General features: G+C 43.1%; 1 long non-coding RNA gene across 5 annotated transcripts in view; it reads left to right on the top strand.

Annotated features, from left to right (window-relative positions):
• The window catches only part of LOC127479277 (uncharacterized), a 60250-nt gene that overhangs the window by 37171 nt on the left and 9448 nt on the right, over positions 1 to 13631 (top strand). The window contains exons 2-3 of one of the 5 annotated variants that reach the window (XR_007907521.1): positions 5332 to 5595; positions 6203 to 6288. The exons of the other annotated variants lie outside the window; for them this stretch is intronic. This is a non-coding gene — a long non-coding RNA (uncharacterized LOC127479277). The remainder of the gene's footprint in view (positions 1 to 5331; positions 5596 to 6202; positions 6289 to 13631) is intronic. 5 annotated transcript variants of the gene reach the window in all.

Genomic DNA, 13631 nt, shown 5'->3' on the forward strand with positions numbered 1-13631 from the left:
TGTTATGTGAAATTGAAAACTCCTTTCAGATGCTTGCTGGGCTGGCAGGACGTCAAGTTGTTTGGCTTGACTGTCTCTCTCTTTCACTCCCTTCTCATTGTTTACAGACAACATACTCAGCTCCAAATGACTGTATTTAAACACCAGCTAATTATGGGCAAGAGGATTTGGAAAAGGGCACCACACTAAAGAGTCTCCATGCCTTGGACTGGTCAGGGATATACCTTGCTGCAGGCAAATCACAAAGTGCTGTGCTGAGCAAAGTGTGTGGGATGAGAGAGAGAGGAGATGGGAAGAGACCAGAAATGCTTTCAGTCAGTGCTTTCTGGCATCTGATTAGAACTGAAGAAGTGGGTGACTCCCAGTTTTTGCCTCAGGTTGCATATGCTGGTGTGAAAGGTCTTTAGATACAGCATGTTTGCCAAACTCGAGGAGGGGGCACTTCCCACAAGGTGCATTTTAGCCAGAGTACATCAAAACTGTGCTGCCAGCGTGGATCTCAGCTGGATTCATGACTTTGGTATCTCTGTAAGAGTTTCTTGATTTAGGTGTCAGAGTGGTTTAAATACAAATTCTGCTGAAGTGTGTGCCTGAGTTAGCCCTGTGTTGCCTGTACTGTGTAGTGGAACTTGTGCACCTTACAGGGACACTGAATCATTCCGGGGCTGTTAGTCCTGCAACGTCTTTGCCGTGGTGTTCTTGGAAGACAGGCAAGTTCTCCAGCAGCTGGGCCACTCTGGAAAAGGGTCCTAAAGCCTTTCAGCCCAACACTGCTGTAAGATGTGATCTCAGACACAGGAAACTGTGAAATCCAAAGGGTAGCATGAGTGGCTTTAGAGAGGAGGGGCTCACATCTCTGCTAAGGAGTGTGATGGAGCATGGAAGCTTGTGGGAAGTTCTTGGCCACTTACAGGTTAAGAATTATTGTATCAAATTTGGGGGTTGGACTAGATGATCTCCAGAGGTCCCTCTCAACCCTAATGGTTCTGTGACTCTGCAAAGTTTGGCAGTGCAGCCACCGCAGAGGAAGCTAACCCAGGCAGAGGTTTTGTTTTGCTGTTAGCCAAAGAACTGAATTTTTAAAATATATGAAGCTTTCTCTTATTTAAAGCCTTCTCTTTGTTTTGGTTATATACCCTTTCTTGTCAAATGTAGTTGAAATAAATAATGTGATACAAAAGGTAAGTAACTGGGAGTCTGTGAGGCTTTTATCTTCTCTTATCTGTGTGATGTGGAGTTTTGCATATACAAGATGATTAGTGACCAAGTCTGACCTGGATTTTAATGCTTTATCCAGAAAATTCACTCAACTTTGCACAGTCATATGAGATTCTCTAATTGTCTGGGGAAAAAATCCCAGCAAAATATTAAAAATCTGTGTCCATCTATGTCATCTGCTTAAAGAAATTATGTGTTAGGGGAGGGAAAGTAGAAGAGTTGGATCCTGTTATGACTAAGGAAATTTTCTTTGGGAGCCTCATCTACCAAGTGTGCTTATCTGTTCTCAGGAATTACAATGTGGTTAGTTTACAGTCTATTATGCAAAGTTGCATGCAATGTGTTAATGATATTGGTAATTTAGTAACTATGTTCTGCACTAATTAGTAAAACTGAATATCATGTTGCTCATCCTGGATCACTTTCAATGCTGCTGCATATTTTTTCAGTGTGTTTTAGCTCTTGTCATTAAAGCATGTATGTGCAAGCCAACATACCTTGTGAACTCTGGAAAGAAACTCAAAGCCCCCAGTGTTCTATTGTGTCTGTCATATTAAGCAAGAAAACAATGTGGTGGTTTGATGAAGAGATTATTGTGGAAGGACAGCTTCTATGGTTTAGGGAGTAGAACTGACTAGAATCCTTTTCCATCACCTGTGTTAAATGCAGGGTAAAGGACAGTGCTCTGTTTTGGGAATACAGCTGAGAGAGAAGGTTTTGACACAGTGAATGTAATTACACCCTCACTTTTCAGTGTTTTGGTCAGAGGCAGGTAAAGTTGAAGGTTACACGTTGCAAGATCCCTGTTGTGTTTATTCCTGGTGTTGCTATCTGCAACAAATTTTTAAAAATTAAGCCTACTTGTCTTCCAATGAAGTGACTGAATGGGAAAGTATGGAAAAGGGTTAGTGTTACAGTAAAAAAGGCAGCTATTTTGAAACAGTCTTATCTCAGCATTAGATATACAAATGTGTGTCAAATTTGTATTGTGCTGAGTTCTCTCAAGACCACTGTGAAATGCAGATGTGTTAGCAGTTAAACATCTTCTGGGAGATGGATGGATGCTTCGCTTAAAGAGCTAAGAAGAGACCTGTTGCTTGTTCCAACAGCTTGAATACTAATCTAGACTCCCCAGCTTTTCATAAAGTACATAGGACAATCTAGTGCAAGGATTGAACAGCCCTCAGGGAGGAACCCTAGAAGCTGAGAGAAGACTTGAATTGACATTTGAGATTAGCAAACAAAACTGGATCATACAGAGACCTTGAAATACTTAAAATATCTGATTGTAAATATTCCTGTGATACATTCTGTACTCCAGTGTACTAGCAAAGCCTTTTTGGCCTCAGTGTGCTGTGATCTGCAAAGGAAAAAGACATCAACTTCACTGGTTCTGAGCTGGTTACCAGCAGTCAGGTAGAGATGTGGAGGTTTTGCTAACTAATTCTGTAACAGTGTCAGCTTCAGGATTCAGAGCAGTTAAAAAGGTAAATAAATACTAAAAGTTAGTGGAGAGAAATGGAGGAAATAAAAAAAATCTATGGAACAGCTAAGAGATCCATCAGGAAAAGGAAATCATGAACAGAATAAGGCCACAGAGTATTCTGTGTGGCTGAGCCCTAAGCAAAGCCATTGTGTCACCCAAGAGAGGGCTGGGCTGGTCCCTGGTGAAATCTGTGGCAGTTTGTCAGACTATATTGTAATTCCCTCCTCCCCAAAACTGGTATAACTCAGTTATGTTTCACACTTGCTGAAGAGAAAAGCAAGCAGCATTGTTGGAACTGATGCTGTTTTCACAGCAGCCTTCTCACTGAGCTTTCATGGTGCAAAAAATAGGAGTGGGACCATGCTCAGCACACTCCACCTCTGCCCTAAAAGTAATAGGATCTAGTTGTTGTGGGGCATGAGGGCTCTGGGTTAATTCTAGGTTAATTCACCAGCTGAAATGCTTGGCATCCTCATCTGAAAAGCCCTCAGTGCCCAGTGGGTACTGCCCTCATGGAGCTGGCCTGAAAGGAGGAGATGCAGTTTACTCTTTGCCCTGCTCTCCACAGCTCAGGGATGCTCAAAGGAGCCTCCATATGTATCTCCTTGGTCCTACAGTGCCTTTTCCACGACTGGAAGAGTGCTGGGATGTTGTATATTCTGTTTAAGCCTTTGGCATCATCTCTTTGTCCTCTTGCCCTGGCTGCTGCTTGGTGAGCCCTGCGGAGCACTTGGAAATGTGCAGTGGGTGTATTTCCCTCTTCCACTGGATAAATCCTGCTCCCCTACTGCAGTATAGTCCTATCTTGTATCTGCTAATGGGGTCCTTCAAAAAGGATAAGCATGATGTTCTTACCCATTTTCAAAGTGGGTGAATAAACGCAGATTCTGGCAAATTCTAAATATCCGGAAGTGATTTTTCATATCAGAGTTGTTGGCTTTTTGTTTTTTTCTTCTTCACACAAATATATCTGTGCCCGTAAAAGTGTCATCAGATCCAGGGTGGGGTAAAGCAAGAGGAAGAGCTCCACCCAAGCTTAGTGGTTAGGACACTCATCTGAGATGTGGGAGATCCTGATTCAAGCCAGTGTTTTCCTGGTTCAGAGCAGGGACTTGAACCTGCTGACTATTGAGTTGGGGATGCAGGGCTTGGTCTCCCAGGATATTTGAGAGGGTTTGTTTTTCTTTTGTATTGTGTTGAAGACAAATTTCAAACACTGAAATTATTTTTGCTTGAAATGGAACGCCTCTTTTCCAGCCAGCCCTAACTCCCTGCATGGCAAGCTCAGCCAGGGGTCTGAGAAAGCAGATTTTTGCCATGGCTTTGGAAATGAACATCTGGAGGCAGAGCCATAACTCACAGAACCACACAATATGCCGAGCTGGAAGGGACCCACAAGGATCATCGAGTCCAACTGCAGTTGAGCCATTGTATGTCAGCAGAAGGTCCCTTGCACTGTGTGGAGGGGTGTCAGCACCCAGCTGCTTGCCTGCTGCACTGGGACATCCCTCCCACCAAACCCCAAACCTTCATGGGCCAGAGGTTGCCACCAGAGCACTTCACCTGTGGATAAATGCAGAAGAACTAGGGCAGCTTTTCCACACTGCAAATGCTCCTAAGATACTATTTCTTGTGTGTTTCCTGCCTGTCATCTTTCGCTGCTCTGGTTTCATTCCTGGGGACTGGGATTATCTGCAGCACATGGAGCCACACTAAAATGGCCATTTAAGTAGCTTTACTTGAAGCTTTCAGGCCAGCCAACAAATAAAGGAAGGAGCTGGTTGAGAGGTTAGCTGTGCATGGAAAGTAAGAGGGAGATTATTGAACAAATGCTACCACTTCTGTGAAAATTTGACTGAATCTGCCTAATGTCTGATTAAACCATGTAATTCTGATTCATTGTGGTGTGCATCCAGGCATTTTGGTGCATCTAGGTGACCTGTCATCACCTCAGACAAGCCTTCTTACAAGTGACTACTGATTTTTTTGCTCAGTGAAGGAAAATTCTACATTACTCTTACTGAAAAACAAACTTGCATGAGCCTGTAAGTACACCTGGAGTATTTTCTAAGGAAAAACTTTCTGTTTTGGAACTAAGTTAGGTTTTGTTGAGCTAACACTCCACAGTTTAATGCATGTATTCTCATTACTTGGCTAGTATTTAGTAAGAGGAACTGTTTTGGTTTCTGAAAAATTATAAGGGATTCCAGGTAAAGAGAAATTATAATGTGATGAGAGACATTGAGAAAGAACATATACCTTTATGTTTATAAAGCTGAACTACAGAAACTGAGTGCCTACTTACGTAATAGATCTAGACTCAGCTGGGGAATGGTAATTCATGCCTATTTATCTTGAAGATCTATCACTTTTAATGAAGGATAATAGCACTCACAACAGCCACATACATGCCTGGAAAAAGCCCACGTGTGTAGGTGCAAAAATTTGCCTTGCCTCGGGCACATACACTTGAAAAATTGAATACTGTGGTTATAGGTTGGTTTTGGCAGAATCACGAAGAAAAAAACCCACACCAAACAATATTAATATCTTGTCAATTGTAATGCTGTATCTCTTTAACCCTCTGATTTGTTTTTGCCTGATTTTTTATTGTGTGCACACCACAGTAATTTTGGAGCGACGTGTCGGGATTGGAGGAAATTTGAACTACGAAAACCATCTCCTGGTACCACTTTGGTTTTGTGCTGCTGAAATTGAGCCTGTGCTTGTGCCAGGAGCTGTTTACCATCTGCACTGTTGGGGGGAGCACCTGCCCGTCCTGCACTGGGCCTGTCTCCCACTGCCTACAGTGTTCTGGGTCCACGTGCAGGGTGCAGCACACGGGCTGCTCTGCAAGCCCCAGACCTGAGCTCCTGGGCTGCAAGGCCACGGTACTTAAAGTTTGTTTTCTTTGTATGTGTCAGTTGTCTTTCGAGGGCTTTCCTCTGGCTGTAGCCAGATTGATACTCTAATGTCCAGAAAGCCTTTTTCTTTCTCCAAAGCTGCCCCACTCCACAGCCATCTGGAAAGCAAGGGGGGTTTTTGTCTCCTAAACCCCCAAAACTGCTAAAGCCCCAGATCAAATGTTTTAAGAGCAGGAATTGAGAAGCAGGCTCTTGTGAGCACATCTGCCTCAAGGATGATGTACCCAGGTGGACTGTTTCACATCTGGTACACTGCTGGGAGGGTTTCCCATGACAAAATTTTCGTCCATGCAGAGAGGACAGACAGAGACACATGATGGGAGGTGTAGCCTACCCAGGACATTTGCCTGCATTGGAGACATGTTTAAGCAGTTTCCAGATTAAGTTTCTCATTTTCAGTTGAACATATCTTGCTTTTCAACCTCTTTTCTTGTCTCTGTCACTGTACTTTTCTGTGGAAAGACCAAATGGAGGGATCACACTTGTTCTTGATAGACACTTTTGAGGACAAAAAAACCCAAATAAAATTAAAAAACCATTTAATGATGATTGCTTCTTCTTGCTTCTGTTACAGGCATCTCTGGAAATATCCATATTTTTCCTTTTAGTAAGGACAAGTTATCTGATAATCAGTCCAACACATATCTCTGACAGTGAGAGGTAAAGGATTGCTGGGTTCTTGGTTTTCTTTTTTTGCATATCTCTATTTAGGAGAGCTAATAAATAATAAGCAGAAAGTTACTAGCTAGTTATTTTTGCAGAGCAATATGAAAACAAATTACATTTGTTAGTATGTGGTTTTAGAGAGAAGGATTTTTTGTGTGTGTGCTGTTTTACAAGCCAGAGCAGTAGAAAGCTTTTCAAGAACCTCTGTAAGTACATTGTATTTAGGAGGGTTTTGGTTTTGTAAGATGGTAAATTATTTTTATTTAAAAAATACATAAACAATTTAGCAGAGTTATTTAAAATCCATTTGCTTTCATTATAGTAGATATTTAGTTCCTTGTCATTTACAATGTATTTCTCAAAATTGTTTTCTCCTTTCTATCTCCTTGCCAGCTGGGTCTTTGTCATTGCTAGCTGCCCTTTTTTTCTGCCAAAATATGAAACATTTTAAAAATACATTAAAATGGTTTAAAATTAGACTATATGAGTATAATTTGGAAAATATGTTAGATTGACTCAGTCTAATGAGTCAGGTCTATTTTCTAGATGTGTTGGGTATATTGTAATATTTTATCTGAGTGTCAATAACTCAATAATGCAAAGAAAAGGAGTATGAAAACAAAAAAAAGCTCCAGCAAAATGAAAAAAATAAGAATAGTGTAAGTATAGGAACATTAAGGAGCTGATTCTGCATTATTTTTGCCCCTAAATTCCCAAAGATTTTTCTAGATAAAGCTTTACCTAGGTAACATTCTCCTTTCCAGCTGCAGAAACAGAAGTTTATTAATTAGGACTTCAACTCAGAGTGGTGATTTCCATTCCTTAACACACTCCACAGAGCTGTGCTCACACATTCAGCTGTTTACAAAAATGGACTAATAAGAGAAAACAGCTTTATCATTGTGGTTTTCCTTGTGGTCAGCATCTGCACAGGCAAAGGAAGAGTATGAAGGAAGGGTAGGCACAGTTGCAACAACAAGACAACAGAGCAAATCCTGCTCTGTTAGGTGGATGTGAGGCCATAGTTCACTGCTGGTTTTAAGTGAGTAGATACAGAATCATCCTGAGGCAGAAAATCCATCCAGAAAGGAGGATCTGGTGATGTATCTATAAAATTATTCCAGGGAGGTGGGAAAAAAAACCCACAATGTACTGTTTCTGCTTGCATATTTAACCTGCCCTTGCAAGGCATATCCTGCAAGAGACAATCTTGGGGTTAAATTTTCCCATGCAACTCTCTTTAAGCCCACTGAAGCAAGATTTACTGCTCCGTAGTTGACCCAAGGCTTGTGTTCCAACTGCCAGGCCCTGAGCAGCCTCCTCATTATTTTGCACCATGGGTTTATGCACCAGTTTGCCATTACTTGAGCCAGTGGTATCAGATGCACATTGGTCTGGTAACCTGAATCACAGTGTATATATGTATATATATATGGATAGCAATGACCTAGAATCATACAACTGCTTCTCTGGTCTCTCCTCAAAGGCTCCTTGGGTCAAAAAATGAAGAACTAAATATAAGAGCTGGGAAGGAGACAATTCTGTGGCCCGTGACACACGGACTGCACAGGGTCCCACCCATTTCCAGCAAAGGGCATCACAGAATCCCTGTCTGGAATGCAGTCCTGCAAAGAGCTGAACTCACCTCTGCTAACCAAAAAGTCTGGTGGTTCCGGTGATGCTCGCGTGGCAGGTGCTGGGGAGAAGGGAGGCCCTTTGCAAGCTCCTCTTGGGGTGAGTTTGTGCACGAGTGAAGCTCTGGGGTGCTGGGGGGGGCAGCCAGCAGATGCTGCTGCCTCACCTCACTGAGCATGGGTGTGCACATGCTACTGGGCAGTGGCAGGGCACAGTCCTGAGTTTGGCAGTGGCAGGTTGCACAGGCTGTGCTCTGCCCCTGCACACACTGGGATGGGCTTGCACAGCCCATACAGGAGTATTGATACCTGTGCCATGCCTGCCATTGCAAAACACAGCATTGCGTCGCACCAGATCCTTTGGATGAATAACTTGCAATATTCTTTTACCCAAAGGGCCCCATCTTGGGATCTTTTACCTGGCTTAGATTCCCACTGACACTGAATTAAGAGTTGAGGCAACTGTGTTTGGAAGCTTTACAAAGAAAACATATGTATCCAGTTTGCTCAACACGGTGTCTGAAGAAATGTTAGAAGGTGTCCAAGATGCAAATGTTTGTTTATGAAACAGGAGAATTTCACAATGGCATATAAGAGCAACCTAATTTTCCATTTGAACCCTTGTACATCAGATATGTGCCGTGTGGATATCCACTCAGCACCTGTCCTGTCATCTTATTCCCACTGACTGCTGTGTCACAAGGTTAGCGTGACAGCAGAGTTTCTTAGCCTGCAGCACCACGACTGCCTTGTGCTAATTCAGGTGTGGGCTCCTCCTGAGAAAGGTGTCTCACTGGTTGTACTGCCCCAGCTGTGTTCAGCACCTGTGCTGATGGGGTGGTGTGGAGAACACGGGGTAACTTATATATTGGGTTGATGTTGATGTGGATCTGTTCCCAAATCTGGCTGCCTGTGCAGTCACACAGGGATTAGTGCTTGCACAAGGCAGGAGATAACGTGGTCAGACCTACCCCTTGCAGCAGCAGCCCTCACCTAGTGCAACTTGAAGCTCCATGTTGGTGTGGTATTTTTTTTTCTTTTCACTGAATCACTGAATATTCTGAGTTGGAAGGACCCACAAGAATCATCAAGTCCAGCTCTTAAGTGAATGGCCCATACAGGGGACCCACAACCTTGGCATTATTGACACAATGCTCTAACCAACTGAGCTCATTTTAGGGGTGATGTTGGCTCAGTACAGTGTGAAGAACTTGATTCTAGCACTGTGAATGCATGCAGGCTTCCTGAAGTACCAAGAGGTGGATTTCACTCCAGTGGCAAGACATTCATCAGTGTGACTTACTACAACATGTCCAAAGATGGCTTCGTCACTCCACCCTCCTTTCCATGTTGCTAAGCCCAGGGTAATGACCAAAGGCTAGGAAGCAACTGTCCCTGAATTTCGTATAAATTCTCATAGTTCTTTGCCATACTGTGAGAGGACTACTTCTTTGTTTATCTCAGTTCTTTTTTAGAGTGTGGATCTAATTGCAAAACTATGATGCAGCACTTCAGCATGTATTGCAGAGCTTCCGGGGTCACGTGGAGCTGCAAACTTTCACTTCATGCCAATGTACTGCACTCTAATGGGTGAACTTTCTAAACTCAATGTTCTGAAAGCATGGAGGTATTTTGAAATAAACCCCCAGTGGATAAAAATAATCCTTTAGTATTTTACTCCCAGTTAACCATTTGATGAGAGAAAGTATAGAGTTAGGCAGTAAAGCTGAAAGTCCAGTTAGTCTCAGTGGTACTATTCACAAAATAGCTCCTCTTCTGTGTTAATGAATCAGAATCTGCCCCTGAGTAAATAGTCTCTAAGTTCAACATCCATGAACAGGGAAGAGCCATAATTACTACACAGTCAGGGATCAAGGGAAGTGGACATTTTGTGGTAGTGCACTTCACAAGCACTGAGCCGTAGCTAAAGTCCTAAGCTTGTGGATGCAGCCAAGGCAGGAGTTCATATATCTTGTAGGTCACCTCACTTTTTTAGCTGCAGGTTGAGAAATAGTCTCTTTCCATGTACCATCCCCCTTTTCTGGCTCAGTCACTGTTTAATGATTCAAAGCAGAGTTGAACAGTGTCTCCCAACAAAGCTGAGAAAGCCCTTCCTCCAGTGTCAGTGGGGCAGCAGGAATGTCCCTCAATTACAGGAGGGAATGGAACCTCTTTCCCTTCCACCCATTCTGGGTGAATGCTCTGGCCCCTGAGCTATTGGTGAAGGCAGGGGCTGAAGGCAACAGTCGTGGCAGAGGAAGGTGACCATGTTCTGTGAGGAGACCATTCTGTTTGCAGGAAGCACCGAGGTTGTTTACTTGCTTGAGTGGTGTAGGAAGGTGGAGACAGTTCCTGCTGCACAGAGCTGGGCCTTGCCAGGCACACTGGCATGGGGCATTCAGACCAAAAGCAGCTGGGACTCCGGTGCTTATTGTCTTTTGTATCTCCAGGCAGTGAGCTCTGTCAAACACATTGTTAGAGAAAGTTTTGCTGGATCAAACAGAATTTCCTGGTCCTAATAAAATGAAAGCAATAAAAACATCAAATTCAGTCCTGATCCAGCTCCTAATCAAATAGATTCACCACCAGCTTGCTACGCAAATGTATATCTCAGATAAACTGTGTGGGCACCTGAGAAATTGGTACAAATGGTGGAATTCCAGTTCTAGATCTCATTATAGGCAAAAGGCTAAGCTCTCTTCTTTTTGACCTGATTGATGTTTGCTAATGACAGTTTGGGGCTTAGTGGTGTTTCAGTGTCATTTTAAAAATCATACGTATTTTTTAAAATCCTCTATGAGGTGCCAAAGATTCTTTTCTAGGGACATTCTGTTGTCTTGCTGACTTGAGCAGGAGTTTAAACATGAATACACTTTTGAAGGAGCAGATCCTGAACTGGCATGGTAAGTGCAGGTAGGTGTTTCATTAAGCTTGCCAATGATTATCCACTGTTCCAGTGAACTGGGAACCTGGGGTGGGAACCTCCTGAGGGTGGGTTTTCTTGGAACCACTTCTGTGCTCTTGGATTCCAGTGGAATCTGAAAATATTAGAAGCTGAGCTGATCCTCTTAATCTGGAATGACTCAGGGGGTTGTTCTGATAAGCTGGTAGTAGGAGGTGAAGATGAAAAAAGAATTACAAGGGATGTGGTGAGAAATCAGTTCTGTAAAGGTGGCTGAGTCCTTTTTTCTCCATCAGTTTGCTGCCCTTGCTATTTGTATAACTTATTGCAAAATCTTTCTGACAAGTCTTCTGTTTGGTGGGGAGGACAGAATTGTGGAAGTGCTTTTTGGGGCTCCTAATTCCCCTAGCTGTCCTGGTGGTGATATGACACCTGATGTCCCAGAGCAGCATGACAGCTAAGATCAGCATTCACCAGCAGACAGTATGAGTGAAGGTTTTATTTCCTGTTCTAATCAAATGTGGTATCACTCATATCTGATGACAATTGTAGTCTTTTTAACAATCCCCTCTGCGTAAAGCCTTGAATATTCACTTATAGTTACATTCCTGGAATAATTTATTCTTTGCACAGGGATGCAACAAGATGTTTGCTCCAGTTAAGCCAAGACTGAATTGTGCCCCAAGGAATCAGCCAGCCAGCTACTGAATCTTTATCAAACTGACACAGACAACCCTCATCCCTGGTAGGAAGATCAAATACCTCTCACAGGAACATGATCTTCTTTCAGCCTCTTAAGCATCACAGTGTAAAGTGAAGCACCCACTGGCTTTCTGGCTGGGTACAGAGGGAGAGAAGCCTGCAGCCCATTACCTCTGCCCCCACCAGCTGTGGCACAGTGACTGTGCTGCAGGTTCCAGGCAGGGTGGGGATGTATTTGGACAGCTGAGGAACATGAGCAAGGGGAAGAAAAAGGGCTGTCTCCAGGCAAACATGTCCTGATTTATGACAGAACTATATTTATGTTAGTCGTAACCACATTATTCAATGTAATTGGGGTCAAGAATTGAATGAGTCGAAAAGAATGCAAAAAATAGTTTCAAAATTCCTATTATAAATAAAGACCTGGTTTGGAGGTTTTCTGAGAACTCCAGAAGCTGAAAGGGTAGCAAACCCCCAGTGTTTTTCAAAAGACAATGCCAGAAAAACCACATGAAAATTCCTCTCAGTGGAGACAGACTGCATTCAATTTTTTTTTTTTTTTTTTGGTTCTTGTCAGTGTCTCTTGCTGCCCTCACTGTCATTTTACTTTCATGCTGTTTCTGTGCCAGCTGACCCGTTCAGCACTGGTGCATTCTAACACCAGGTAAGAGCAGGGACTTGCTGTTTGTAGCTGCCAGGAGTCCACTTCCCTCCCCTCAGCGTGTCCCAAGGCAGCAGCAGCTGTCAGTCCAACAAAGCCACTGCAGTTCCTTCCACTCTTACATTGCATTTGTTATGTTGCATTGTTTTCTGCTGGGAAAGGTATGTATTTCCCCCCAGCTGCATTTTGGAGGGCTGGTCCCTGGGCTGGGGCACCATGCCCTGCTCTCCTTTACATTTTTGTGTTTCCTCAGAGCAACATTTATTTGAAGAGCTTCTCCTATTTGCCTAATTTTTTGCATCTTGTTTCTTTGCTTATGCTCTGACTGGTAGGATAATACCTAGCTCATAGTGCCTTGTTACATCTTTTAAGACATGAATTTTACCATGTCTAGCTCTGTCTAAAAGGATGTTACTCCCATCAATGACAGCTCTCCTGACTATTGCTTCTCTTCACGTTTTCAAGTGAATATGAAGTTTCTTCTTCCATGGTATCTGGAGAAACACTGAAAATAGTTCTCTGCAATCGACTTTTTATGGCTGTATTGCCATAATTAAAGAACTTGCCTTCATTTTGAAAAAAAAAAAATCAGAATGTGACTTGTAAGCTATAGTAATACAGACATTCTCTATTACAGTTAACCTTTGCTCTTCAGTTAAAACTGTTATCTCAGACCCAAGCCAAGGGTCATAGATAAAACCTCCCTAGGTTTTTTTTTCCACCTCTTGAGCTGAGTTGCATCAGTGAACCATTAACTTAGTAGATTATCTACTGTTACTTTTATGGAAGAAATGCATACTGTACTTTTTCTGCATTGCTTGAATTTGATTTATGTATGGCTCCAGTTCTATAGGTTCCTCACTGAGGCAGGGCCTTCATACCACAGCAAAGTAAACAGGCAACAGAAACTTGCCCCAACAGTAGCCAAAACTTAGAGAAAACCACATACTTTTGTCCTCATATCTTTTCTATTTAACATGCACCACTAAGAGTCTGGATTTACACTAGGGAAAAACTAATTACAGCAATGTTAGATTAATGTTAGCCTTAAGTTAAACTGCAAAGGTCAGGATCTGAGCTGTGCCTGGCTCCTAAGGGGGGCTGCAGCCAATCAATTATAGCTCCCTGATCTGAGGACAGGTAACGAGCTGGCCCCAGCACTGATTAGAGCAATATTAGAGAAGAGATTGCAGCATCTTGGGGGCTGCTCTGTCAGAATCAGTTGCCAGTGGCCACTGGGGTCTGTCAGGGCATGGCTTGTGTTGCACTAAACCCCTCTGTGCCCTTGCTGTGGTCTTGCAGGGGGCTGCAGGAACCAGTTGCACCAACTTTCTGACAAGAGAAAACACCCAGGCTGAAAACAAGTGAGTTCTTTCAAAGTGGGCAGCACATGGAAGTGGGGAGGCCATGGGCTGACTAAATCCTCCTCCTCCCATTG

The sequence above is a fragment of the Manacus candei genome, unplaced genomic scaffold (assembly GCF_025592945.1).
Source record: "Manacus candei isolate 608988 ecotype Guabito, Panama unplaced genomic scaffold, ASM2559294v1 h1tg000065l, whole genome shotgun sequence".
Taxonomy (NCBI): Eukaryota; Metazoa; Chordata; class Aves; order Passeriformes; family Pipridae; genus Manacus; species Manacus candei.